Source organism: Sitophilus oryzae, unplaced genomic scaffold (genome assembly GCF_002938485.1).
Source record: "Sitophilus oryzae breed Bouriz unplaced genomic scaffold, Soryzae_2.0 scaffold_1179_pilon_pilon, whole genome shotgun sequence".
Classification (NCBI taxonomy): Eukaryota; Metazoa; Arthropoda; class Insecta; order Coleoptera; family Curculionidae; genus Sitophilus; species Sitophilus oryzae.
The window spans coordinates 1,476,370-1,489,987 of NW_022145814.1; the positions used below are offsets into that span (position 1 = coordinate 1,476,370).

At 36.1% G+C, this 13,618-nt stretch overlaps 1 protein-coding gene across 1 annotated transcript in view; it reads left to right on the plus strand.

Moving 5' to 3' along the window:
* LOC115891359 (fasciclin-1-like) overlaps window positions 1–13,618 on the plus strand; it is a 330,519-nt gene that overhangs the window by 706 nt on the left and 316,195 nt on the right. The gene's annotated exons all lie outside the window — the stretch shown is intronic.

A 13,618-nucleotide genomic window follows, 5' to 3' on the forward strand; every position in this document is an offset into this window, starting at 1 on the left:
AAAAACGCAAGGGAGAAATTTTTCAAATTTAAAAATGTTATATTTCTGTGAATTTATTAGCAAGCTGTATACAGGTTGTTGCCTCGAGTAATAAACAAATTAACAACCTGTATAATTGTTTCAACTTTAATTCGTAAACTCAGTTTTTTATAAACTTTAGTATTTGGAATATTATACAGAGTCAATCAAGGGGTCGTTTTTCTACCTCAAATTTAAAACACCCTGTGCAATAATTTCGTGTATAAATTTTCCTAAAAAATAATTTTACGGTCAGAACCATGTCTCCTGAGCATTTTGCAATTTTTTCAATTATTATTTCTTTTTGAAGTTATTTTTCAATATGACAAGGCGGCTTTGGCGATTATATCGTCCTTTGGGAAATGCTTAGCAGGAGTGTTAGAGAAGTACCATGTTTCATGTCCTGAAAGGCGCCGCACTCGCATTTGTCCTCATTTATGTCCAGCAAACCCCATTTGATTGTATTTTACTGGAGCCACCCCAGTTCTGATACGGTTGAGCATTCTCCAGGTTTTCCAGTCGCTAGAAACACCATTTGGTGGGTCCTCTCTAAGTGGGTAGTGGGAGAGAGGTTAATCCAAGGGGTGGCTTAGTGAAGTATTATCATGAAAAAGGTGATCGAAATTCGAAAAAGCAAATGTGTTTAATATTTCCCAAAAAAAGATAAATGATAAGTTAAATCATGTCTGCCATGAATGGCGTTGCTACGGGCGTGTTTAGTTGCATTCATTTGTTTCAACGAAACGTTAAAGTGGTTACTTGTCACAGATATGAGGTAAATGGCTAAATTTTATGTTTAAAATTATAAATTGTTGTTGTTCTTGTGCTCCTTTTACGTTTATATTATTGTTTTGATTTAAAATGGCTCAGCTCAATCTTGGGTCGTTTATTTTAGTCATCATTTACCTACATGTCTAGAAGTGAATCGCTATGGCAATCTTGTAAGTCGGGGAGAGAAAATTATTACCTATCCACTTAATCCGGAGCTCAACTTCATACGCTTGGGAAAATTCTTGCTCTTTTCTCTTTGTTCATTTATACAATCACAGAGTCTATAGACTCTGTGCACGACAATCGGCACCCAAAGCCGTGTGTACATTATCGGTTATATCATTAAATAAACTAACCAAAAAATATGCTGTATTACGTAGTAAATAGTGCAAATTCTATTGTCGACCATTCTAATCAGTATTAAATAATAATGGAGTGAGCCAGTGTGAAGTGAGACATTAAATGATTGATCTTTTTGTTAAATTACGTGGTATAACTTAACACAATGATGAATCGTTTAATGTTTCATATGCACCTCCATAGTTATTTAATCTGTAATCATACTGACTACATTGTTCGACAACAGAATTTGCGCTTTTAGTACGTTTTGGAATTAATAGATTATCTGTCTTATTATGCAACTAGGGATGTACGTGTCTACGTAATAGAGCATCAGCATCTCTCTCAATATATCGTATTGTACTGAACACGTTGACACACGAGAATCAGCAACCAAAGCCGTGTGTACGCTTCATTAAATAAACTAACCAAAAAATATGCTCTATTACGTAGTTGCGTACATCCTCAGTTACATAATAGGACCGATAATCAATTAATTACATAATGTTGTAAATATCACAAATTCTATTGTCGACCGATCCGGATTAAGTGGATAGTTAATAAACTTCTCATTTTTCTCCCGTATTTTATAGTCTTTTCTCTTTCAGTATATCGTATTGTACTGAACAAACGTTGACTTTATTCTTCATACACACGACAATCGGCATACAAAGCCGTACGTTGTACGTTTTATTAAATAAATTAACCTTTTTGTTTATTTATTGGTTCGTTTATGCTTTATTTAATGATTGATATTATTTTGTTATGTTATACCACCAAGTGCTATAAACTAGTACAAAATTAAAAAAGTTAATTTGAAGTAAAGTTCTTTGAAATATATCTATATTACTATAATGAGTGAGAACTCTTATCGATTTTTAATTTGGAATTATATTAATTGCCATGTGTCATGTTTTTATTATTATTGTCAATTTTCTGCGGATAGCTGATAAATTAATCTATTGTCAATTCAATATGATTATAATATGATGTTCAAATACCATTTTGTTATTCATAAAAACGGCCTTTTTATTACTTCTCTGTCATACTGATCCATCAATAAATATTTCTTACGTGTTGCAGCAGACGAGCAAAATTTATTAATTTTAGGGTCCTTTATATTTACTCATCCCTGATTCCATCCAATTATGGCCGCTGATGAAACGGGAGGTAGACGTTCGCTTTCGGTCATAGGCGTACTGAAAACTAAAATTTCTTATCCTCGTATTCAGAATTATAAATAGCAATAAAAAGGATAAAGATAAGTAAAACTTTATACTGATAAGTTTGCTGTACCAATATTAAAAAAATTGGTAGTAGGAAATATTATTTCATAATATTATGACATGATAATGTTATAATGTAATACTATAAAGTAAAGTAAAAGTTAACGTCTCCTTTTTGCTGCCACACAGCGGTCCTCGGTCAATGACCGAGCAAGTGTCTAAATCGACTCTTACTCACGAGATATCCGATCTCATCCGGCCTCGAACCGGCGTGAATGAGCAGTGTGTGTCAATATATTTTACACTTTTGCCTTTATTGGACAACAGCACGATACAGAGTTTCGAACTGGTCACCCGTCTATCAACTAGTATCGCCTTACGTTGCTTAACTTCGGTGTTCTAATGGGAACCGGTGTTTCGACGTAGCTGGACCGTTGGTTGCCCGTAATACTATAGCTACAACCGTTATAACACTAGTTATACCACCCCGCATAAATTCAGTATTATTATAAATAAGTAATTTATTTCACACCCCTTAAAGTGTAGCACAATTAGAATCATAAATACGATGCCCACTTAACAGTTATATAATGTTTATAATGTTAATTTTAAAGGTCGTTTTACATAAAAATTGTTTATCTGTTTTTATTTATGATACAAAACCCGCTTGATCATAAAACTTTTTGATCATGTCGATGAGTTTTTTTTATATTGAGTATGTATGGGGCTTAAGAAGCAGCGTGGTGAAGGCGTTCCACTGTTCGCATCTTAAACATTGTCAGCTGTCATAAAAAAATATTATTAAAATTCTAATAAATTAAATTTTACAGAATTCATAAGCAAAACTTTTAAACTAAAATTGGCTGTAATACTAAATCTAAATGGAAATAAAATATTAGTACGCCTATGACTAAAGAGTTTGGTTTAGTTTGGGGGCGACACGTGCGAAGAGATATGCATGGCTTCCACATTTCGAGAGGCGGGGTGAGACCAATCAGCTAAGACAAATCAAGTGGTGGGAAAGAATATGGCCGTAGATGCCAGGTCTAGGAAATATTCCCTAACATTAAGGTTTCTATCCAGGAAATACATTTTTAGAAAGCATATTTTTGGACACAATTTAGTGTGTGTATTTAATTTGTTTTCTCAAACTTGGCATTTCTAAAAGTATCATCAGATAAATATTTTAAAAGAATATTTTTTGTTGGTAGATTGACCGTGCCAACCAGGCTTCAGGAAATTTTCAAAACTTCATCTGGCAACACTGACAGTATCGAAGTCCTAGAACGGTAGACATACTTTGACACATTTATCAAATCAGTCGGATTTTGAAAGGGGTTGGGTGTACATCATTCTACAATATATTTACGATTTTGAAGGTTATCCATACATCTCGAGACGTTTAATCTTTTAACAATAAAAATAATTAAACGTCCGGTTGTATCTACACTGCTCATGTTTTTGTTGCTGTTTCAGCATAAGTTAAAACAAGCATTAAAAAAATGACTAAAAATCAACTTTAATAAAGGACAATTAGCAAAATAATTATAAAAAATTAAATCAAAGGTTCAAAAATACCTCCCTGTTGTGCTTCGCAATAGCCAAGACGGTTATAAAACTCTGACCTAACTTTAGCTAACATAACAGCGGGGATATTTTCTATAATCAGGAGAACGTGGTGGCCAATTAATTGTGCCTTGTGTGAAAATTAGCCGATTGGGAAATGTGCTTTGAAGGAACAGATTTACGTTCCGCGCGTTATGCGCAGGACAGCCATCCTGCTGAAACCACACTTCCTCAAAATTGATTGGCAAATTTCGAACTGCTGGTACAATTTGGTTTTGTAGCATATTCAAATATTTGGCAGCTGTTAACATACCATCAATAAAAAAAGGCCCAATGATATGATTTTGCAGCATGCCAGCCCAAACATTTAGTTTTTGTGGATATTGTGTCCGCAGTGCCATACTAAGGTGCTTATTTTCTCGAGACCAATAACGTACTATCGAGGATTGTGGTAGCCATGTAAGGGAAACGAGCTTTCATCTGAGAATAATATATTTTCCAAAAATAAATTATTCCGATCGGCTCTTTCTCTTACAGCCTCGCAAAACTCCAGACGTCTGTTACAATCTGCGGGAAAAATTTATTGCGTGGTACTGATTTTGTAGGACTTTTTTTTGTAGGATTTTGTAGGACTGATTTTGTAGGATTTTTGTAGGCTTTTTTAAAACCCTGCGCACCGTTCGAGCATTGCAACCAACTTGTTCGGCTATATTTCGGCTTGAACAAGGTTCGCTTGTTTCGGCCGCGGCACAAATATTAATTTCCTTGTCGGGAATCACCTTCTCTGCGCCTTCCTTATTGTCACAATTTCTGCACGCCGCAATGCAGCCTGTTTGCTCAAATTTATGAACAATGTTGCGTACAGTTGTGGCATAAGGCACAGGGCGATCTTGAAAGGTGAACACATAACGCCCAATGACCTCTTCCACACTTGAGGAAATGTAAAACCATTTAACGATATGCACCTTCTCTTCGGTCGTATAAATAGCCATTTTTGAAACACTTAACGTACACACCGAAACAGCTAGGCGAAAAGAATGATGCAAAAATAGTTTGGATCTCAGGTGATCTATTTCCTTTCCCCACCTTTTCATCTACATAAAGGTGCGTATTCACTATCCGAACGAACGAATGCTACTATCCAACGAGCGAACGTCCAGTCTTGTTCGCGCGGTTCTATAATTCTCATTCGTTTGCGAACGTCTTTGATATACCGAATGGAAACAGATGAGGGAGCGAACCGAATGGCGAACGGCCGCATGCATTCGGTTTGCTGTCCAAATATACCGAATTTCATTCCTTTGTTCTTTCGGATAGTGAATACGAACCTTAACATAAAGCACCGCCCCTCTCAATGCGTTCTCCCACCATGCTTATGCTTTACCTTGCCCACACCCGTAAAAACCGGCAACACTGTATCGGTCGCACCGGCTCCTCGCCGGCCCCTTTTGATGCTGTCTCTCTGTCTGTCAACCGGTCATTTATATTATTCTCTGTCTTACACGTTAAAATCCTATACACAGTAATCAAATGACCAGGTCGATATACGTTTTACTTAGTAAACATTTGGCTTTCATACAGTAAAATAAAATACTGCGACTTTGCTGATAAAATGAGAAAAATATTCTTCGTTTTCTCTAATTTGCAAATCAGTCATATACTAATGCGAGGAGTAAACCGCGATGACATTGTAGTGTACAAAGCGATCGCATTAGTGCCATTAGCAGTATAGCACAATTTGGCATTAGTAACGGCTTTTGTGGTATGGGCATTGGTCGCGGATTAATCGTAGCATTAGTAGTATTAGTTGCGATATTACTACTGGCATTAGTGGCATTGACGTGGAAACATTGGGACAGTGATTTTTCTTTCTTTTTTTTTGAATCGACGAATTATCCTTTATTTTGTTCATATTATTTCCTCTTTAATTGAAAATAGCAATAATTTATATAAGGTCTACATAAAAAAATCTCGATCAACTATCGGTGTCAAATACCCCACTGTGCACCGGTGCGGCGTCTGGATTTAAGTTTACCTGGGCCGCACTCTTGACCAAAAATTGAGTGACGAGCATCAAAGGTTTGTTTTAGCTTCTCACTATGTTCATGAGCTTTTCTGCTTAAATCGGAGCTTGTAAAACCTGCGGCCTTGTAAAGGTTTTCTAAGGGGGTGGGTTTCATACAACCTATTCTGCATTCACTATTCTGCATGTTTCATTTAGGCTGATATTCACCTTTTTTGCATGGGCAGATCTACACCACACTGGGCAGGCATATCAACAGTTGAGAAACATAGAGCTTGAGCAGAAGTTCTGACCACGATAGGCTTGGGTCCCCATTGACAATTGGTCAGCTTCCTTATAAGAGAATTTCGTGCCTCCGTTTTTTACGTGTTTCTTCGTAGTGATACTTGTAGGTCAATGTTTTGTCCAGCACGACACCAAGATCGGTAGGCTTATCTGTGTGTTCTAGTGCTGCCCCGTCCCATGTGACATTAAGTCTGCGGCTCGCCTGTCTCGAATTCAGGTAGAATGCACTTACTTTAGTTTTGATGGGGTTGGGTTTTAAAGAATTCTTTTTGTAATAAGCTGACATTGTTTTTAGGGCGGTTTCTAGTTTATCCTCGATATCTTCGAACCCTTTGTTTTTAACAGTTATTGCTAGGTAATCTGCATATGCACGCTCTTCTTCTGGTTTCGCCATCCACTCTTTTTGCCCTCGCATCACGAAAAACTGCCTGTTTTGGAGCAAGGATTCAAGTATCTTGATTAGGTGGTAATGTTTCAAGGTCTCGTTAGCTTTATGCAGTGATATCTTGTGGTTTACTCTGTCATAAGCGGAATTTAGGTCGACTAGGGCCAGCCCTGTGATATGCTTATTCTCAAAACCCTCGCAATTCGAGGTCTGAAACCCGCTTGGTGTGGAATCAGCTTTGAATCAACGGTCTTCTCTATTCTGTAGAGAGAGAATCTTTCGTAAAGCTTAAACAGATGGCAATGGAGGGATATGAGTCGGTAGCATTTCGGAGAATCTGGATCTTTTCCGATGATTATATTCACTATGATCACATATTTAATTTCTAATATTTTTATGATGCCACATTCTACTTAAATAGATATCTTTCTTTTTCTTAAGTCTTTATTCAATATTACAATTGTGATTTTTTTGGTTTTTTATTAACAATTAAATGATTCCTAGGTGTTTTTAAATAATTTATTTGCCGACGTTTCGATTTTTTTTATGCAAATCTTTCTCAAGGCATCTCAGATGTTGTTTCTTATTGTTTCGGCCGTTGAATTCTTATATTGATATAATATAAGAATTCAATGTTGAATTCTTATATTGATTAAATATAAGAAATTAGAGTTAAAAATATAAGAAATTAAAATTATAAACATTACTTCCCGTTCAAAATATTCTGAGAAAGTTGATGTGATGGGTTTTTTGCAATGGCTATTAAGCTATCTTTTACACTTCGCACTAAATGAGGTTCTAAAAAGAACAATGTTCTACTGCAAATAAAAATGTTTATGCTTAAAGTATCACAACACAATTAATTTACACCAAAAACTCGTAATAAAAAACTAAAGTATTAAAACGAATGACAATGTTAGGAAATAAATGAATAAATGTGGCAACTTGACATTTTTTTACAGCAGAGCTACCACCTGAATCCCCAGCGGGAAGTTTAAATTCCAGTTAGTCATCTCCACGCTGAATATCTCCCTGTTTGGCAACAATGAATTTAAAAATCACGCCCTCGATTACGTAGCTAAAAATTTAATTGGTATCGCGTATATGCGAGTTTAGCTGTTAATCAAATATGAGCATATTAGTAAATATTAGAAATATCAAAACGTCTGGCAATAGTTTCTACTATTGGACTCATTACAAATCATAAATATTTCACAGTCTAGTATGAATTATTGATATATGATTTATGTTCCCATGTGACCATATCGATGTACTGTTTGAAAATGAAATTGACGACGAACCTATAGCCGAAAGGAAAGGTTTGTATAGAATATTCTGAAAGATAAAGAATATCTATCAAATAGTCAAGGATAAAATAACATTAATAAAATAATCAAAATGTCATTTAATATACATATTTTTGATAGGAATAATAATATACTATAGAAAAAGATAGAAGCTATAATTTCATATATTTTTAAATGACATGATTTCAAAAGTTTTTGTGTGCAGTAGTTTTCCTGTAGTATTATTTATATTACCATTTATTGCCTTAAATTTCGACTTTTACATTTAGTAACTAAATTTTCTTTATTTTGTTAGTTACATATCCATTTCCATTTTTGTTAGTAACATTATGAGATAACAGATCTGTTGAATGATATAATATGATCTTTATATTTATGATTTACTAGTTGAAGCCTGACGCATCCGCCACGACATCAGGAACCAAATACTTTTTATTTTTTGTTTAACTAAATGAAAAACAAAAAATCCGGCGACGACAGTTTTTAGAAGAGCCATAGAATGTAGAATGTAGAATGTTTAGGAGGGGAGTTAATCACCGCGACCTTATAGATCTATTGTGTGTTCCCCTTTCTTGAGTTATAACGAGTTATAACTCATCATACAGTCTCAGGGCTTTAAGAAAAGCCAGTATCTGAGACGGCTAAACAGAGGCCAGCTCTCCATCCTCGACATCAGACGTACCAAGGTTCATGGCACGAATGGTCGTCGTCTCGGCGCACTCAGTGATAAGGTGTTCTGATGTTTCCCCATTTTCCCAACAAAATCTGCATTCGCCGTTGTTTCTCAGTTTCAGCCTACTGAGGTGTTCGTTGAGGAGACAGTTTCCTGTTAGAAACCCCGTGACAATCCGAAGATTGTTTTTACTTAAATCAAGGAAAACCTTTGATTTTTCTCGGTCATAAGTTCTAAGGAACTTTTTCGAGTGTCTTAGACCGTTGGAGGACACCCATTCCAAGTTACGGATGGAGTCTTCCAGATTCTTCAGTTCCGCTTTCAGTTGGTTCCCGTTTGGAAAACAGAACCGTTCTGGTCCAGTTAGTGGAGTGTTCGCTCCTTTCTAGCTAGATCATTTGTTTTTTTTTCATTGCCTTCTATCCCTTGGTGAGCAGGCACCCAGAGTAGGAGGACTTTATTTTCTTTGCCTAATTTGTTGAGCTTCTCTAGGCATTCTTTGACCAACTTCGAATTGATGGTTACTGAGTTGATCGCGTTAAGTGCTGCTTGACTATCGGATAGGATGGCAATTTCCTGTTTTCGATAGTTCCTATCCAAGATAAATTGTACGCATCTTTCGATAGCGCAAATTTCTGCCTGAAGGATACTGGGGTAGGTGCCCATTGGTTCGGAGTATTCAGTTTTCGGCCCAAATACTCCTATCCCTGTCCCTGCTTTGGTTTTGGAAGCATCAGTATACCACGTGATGGTATGGTCTTTTATATGCTGAGTAAGCGTTTCTTTCTTCCAATCCTTTTTATTACTCAATACTACAGTGAGGTGTTTCTCAAAGTTGTAAATTCTTGGTATGTCATCCACTGGGAGTTGGAGAAGTGGAATTTTCTTTTTGAGGGTGTTCCAAGCCCCTGACCTGAAAATTCTCCCAGTACTGTTTCCGTCAATGACCATTCTAATCATTGTCGCATTGGCATAACTACCGACGACAATATGCAGTGGTGTTAGGTCTAGAATGACCTCCATTGCTGCTGTTGGACATGTTCTCATGGCACCTGTGATGCAGATACATGCCAGTCTCTGTACTTTGCACAGGGTTTGCCTTGCTGTACGTTGCTCTAGTTTTGTATACCAAGCAACTGCTCCATAAGTAATCATGGGTCTTACTATCATGGTATACATCCAGCGCAAAATGTTAGGGGCGCAGCCCCACCTATTTCCCGCCAGTCTTCTGCATATCATGAGAGCCTTTGTGGCTTTGCTGGTAATGTTCTTAATATGCCTGTTCCAGAGAAGTTTACTATCCAGGGTTATTCCCAGATATTTCACTTCCTGTGATGGCAGTATTTCCTTTCCATCTAGATGGATTCTTTTCAAGTTTTTCAAACTTCGCTTTCTGGTGAATGGCACTACTGCGGTTTTATCTGAGTTAATACTCAGCCCGACAGTCCTGCACCATCTCTCAGCGATGCGGAATCCTCTTTGGATAATATCACACAAGGTGCCTTCATGTTTCCCCCGTGCAATGATGACTATGTCATCTGCATACCCTATGCAGTGTATTCCCGCTAGAGTTAATTCTTCCAGTAGTTCATCCACTACGAAGCTCTACAGTAGGGGGGAGGTCACTCCACCTTGTGGAGTTCCTTGCGTTGGTTTAACAACTACAGTTTTGGTACCTATCTCAGCCTCTGCTGTTCGTGTTGAGAGTGTCGTGTCGTGTTCGTCCCAACACCAGCGAATTATCGTACTGTTCACCCCTCTTGTTTCAAGAGATTGCTTGACCACCATATGAGTTATATTGTCAAACGCCCCTGCAATGTCCAAGAAGGCACAAACCTATCAATATATTATATTATATAAAAGCTATCTATATATTATAGCTATATATTTCTTTGCTATCCAGGCTTGCCTGTATTAGCTCAGTTTACTGGTACAGAGCAGTTTCTGTGGATTTGCCCGCTCTATATGCATGCTGACTATCGTGCAGTGGTTTAACTGTAGATGATTTACTCTAATATGCAAGAAGTCCACTACTTTCTCCATCGTTTTTAATATGAACGATGTGAGACTAATAGGCCTAAATGATTTGGGGTTAGCCCAGTCAGTTTTGCATATTTTGGGTATGAAGATGACTTTCGCTCTTCTCCAGATGGTTGGTATATATCCCATCGCTAAGCTGCTTCTTGTAATGTTTAATAGATGGAGTGTAACTATTTCCTGACCCTTGCCTTCTTTAGAAGGGCAGGAAAAATCCCATCTATTCCTGCTGTTTTATAAGGCTGAAAGGTGTCAATAGCCCATTTCAGTTTTTGTTCTGTTATTACTAGCTTGGCCGTCTCCCAGTCTTCCCTGCGAGGATTGTGGGATTCGGTCGGAGCTACTTGCCTATCAATAGATATGCTACCTGGAAAGGGTGTATGAAGTAGGAGGTTAGCTCTCTCTTCATCTCCTTCCGTGTAGCGTCCGTCTGGTTTCTTAAGTGCCATGTTGGGGATGGGCCCACTCTTGGCCATAGCTTTGTGTAGCCTAGCTGCATAAGTAGTTGAAGTGATGTTTTCTCAAAAGCATCTGAAGTCAGACCGCTTTGCCCTTCTAATCTCCTTATTATACTCAGTTCTCGGCGTAGAGCTGCCATTCGCCGCTGGGTTTGGCTCTGTTGAAGAGTCGTCGGACCTCAGATCTAAGATTGGCCAGCTTTTTGTTCCACCAGGGCTTGTTGTTACTTTTTTGTATGCCCTTACTTATGGGGCAGCTAGATTCATATGCATCCAATATTGCACCACTGACTTCCTTTGCGTACCATTCTAGATACAGGCGGTTCCTAGCCCTACCTGCATCTATTTGGTCCAGGTTGTCTACGAGATTGGTGTAGTATAGTATAGAAGAGCCATAAATTAGCTCTTTTAGTACAAAAGCAACTTTCTAGAGCAAGTCGTTACTTCAGTAGAGACGACACAGATAAACATTAGCATTTTATATATGTAGATATTAGATAATATGATCTTTTATAATCAAGCGATCTCAATTCAGTTTCCTAATTAATTAATTAAGTTAAATTTTCTAAGATGATACAGGATTTAGCATGTTTGTATTTTACGATATATTTATATCTTCAGTTGAATTCTTTTTTAAGATATCGACTATCATTCATTTTATTGGTATATAGAAATTATATTTTTATATTTTGGTTAGCTGGTAAATAAAAATTAGTGGAGTACATTTTAATTTTAATTACAAGAAGTCCAAGCAACCTAAATTATTAAGTAATAAATCAAAGAAAAAATACAAGAAAGCAAGATTTCGATCATGCGAGATAAAGAACGAAATTGTGGTTATACTAACAGTTTATACCTAAATTAGTTAGGTAACCTAATCAAAAATCGAACGAACCATATAAACCGGGTTCACATCAAAGTTAACTCTATAACTTTTTTTTTTCAATTAAAAAAAAGAGATTTGGTATGTTAGTATGTGACATAAATTAGGATTAATTGACGTATTCAATTGTTTTTGGTCACTTTTTTTCACGATAGAAAATAACACTCTGAATAGAATGATTTATCGTATGTCAACAATTTGACTCGAAATACTAAGTGTGTGGCGCCAAATTATTCGTAAAAAATGCGTTTTCCAAATATGCTAATGAGCCATCTTTGTTCAATTTGAAAAAAAATGAGATATGGTTAAAAACACGATTTGGGCATCTTTTAACCAGCCAGGACAAGACACGAAAAACATTAGATGGTCAAATATATTTTTCCATGGCTCTTAAATTAGTGTTTCAACACAGCCATAGCACTCTAGATTGAAATTTAAAATACGATTTTTTTATGCGAACATGTCAAAAGTTGACATGTTCAGAGTGTCATTTTCTATTGAATAAAGTAGAAATATACCAAGGGTGTCATTTAAAAATCAAAAGATGTAGTTATTTGCGGTGAAACAGGAAGTGACTAAATACCAACTTTCCAAAACTTTTTTCCAAGTGACCCATTTAATTTGATTGGCCTAAATTAGGAGTTATTCTGATAATATAAATATAATAATTTATTTTTACCGATTACAACTGTGTTTACTTGTATATGATGCCAGGCGCTCAACTGATATATTGACGAACCTACAACAATTCTCTGAACAGTACGAGTAGGCCGTTCGCGAAGGGTGTAAATTGAAAAAAAAACTTACAAACTTTTTTAGATATACAGGGTGTTTCAAAAAAAATGTGCAATCTCTCGTGGAGAGATTCCTCATGAAAAAATAAGTTTAATTTTTCATATCAACATAGGTCCGATTCTGATTCGTTTCGTACCTGTACGGGGTGTTAAAGTTTTCCTTTTTTTTGGATTTATTATATTTTTCTTCTAAACACTTTTAGCGATTTGAATGAAAATTTGAGTGTAAAACATACTATAAGTGTGACATATTTTAATGCTAAAAAAGTGTAGACAGATTTACCAGGGACGTGCATATGGGTTATCACTGGAATATTTTTTCTAAAAAAACATATGCGCCACTGATTTTTTCTCTTGTTAACATAATTGTGTAGACCGTTTAATGCCGATTAAAAGATGTCTCTTGATATTTTATCAAGTTCGGCCTCCTTGTTGAGATAAATGCAAATTTATTAATTTGCCTTAGTCAAGTCTAATAGCAACTTTTAAAACATTTTAGGTCATTAACAGGTCAAATTACTAAGTGTGCATTCATTGATTCCTCATCAAAAAATATGAAAAAAAGTTCATATAGACATGGGTGCGAAAATGCACAGTTTTAAAGTTACAGGATATTAAACCTTAGTAGGTCTAAAAAAGTAGGACTTGTAATTATCTTAAAAACCATTTCTTTTTTTTAATTAACGGCAAGGAGCACTAAACATCAGTATTAATACACAAATACATACATTTAAAAAAATATAATAATAAATTAGATGAAATAAATAATATATTATTTTAATTTTATAAATTGCAATTAGTAAAATTTCATTTATCTCATCAAGAAAGCCGAAATCGACAAAACAGCAAGAGA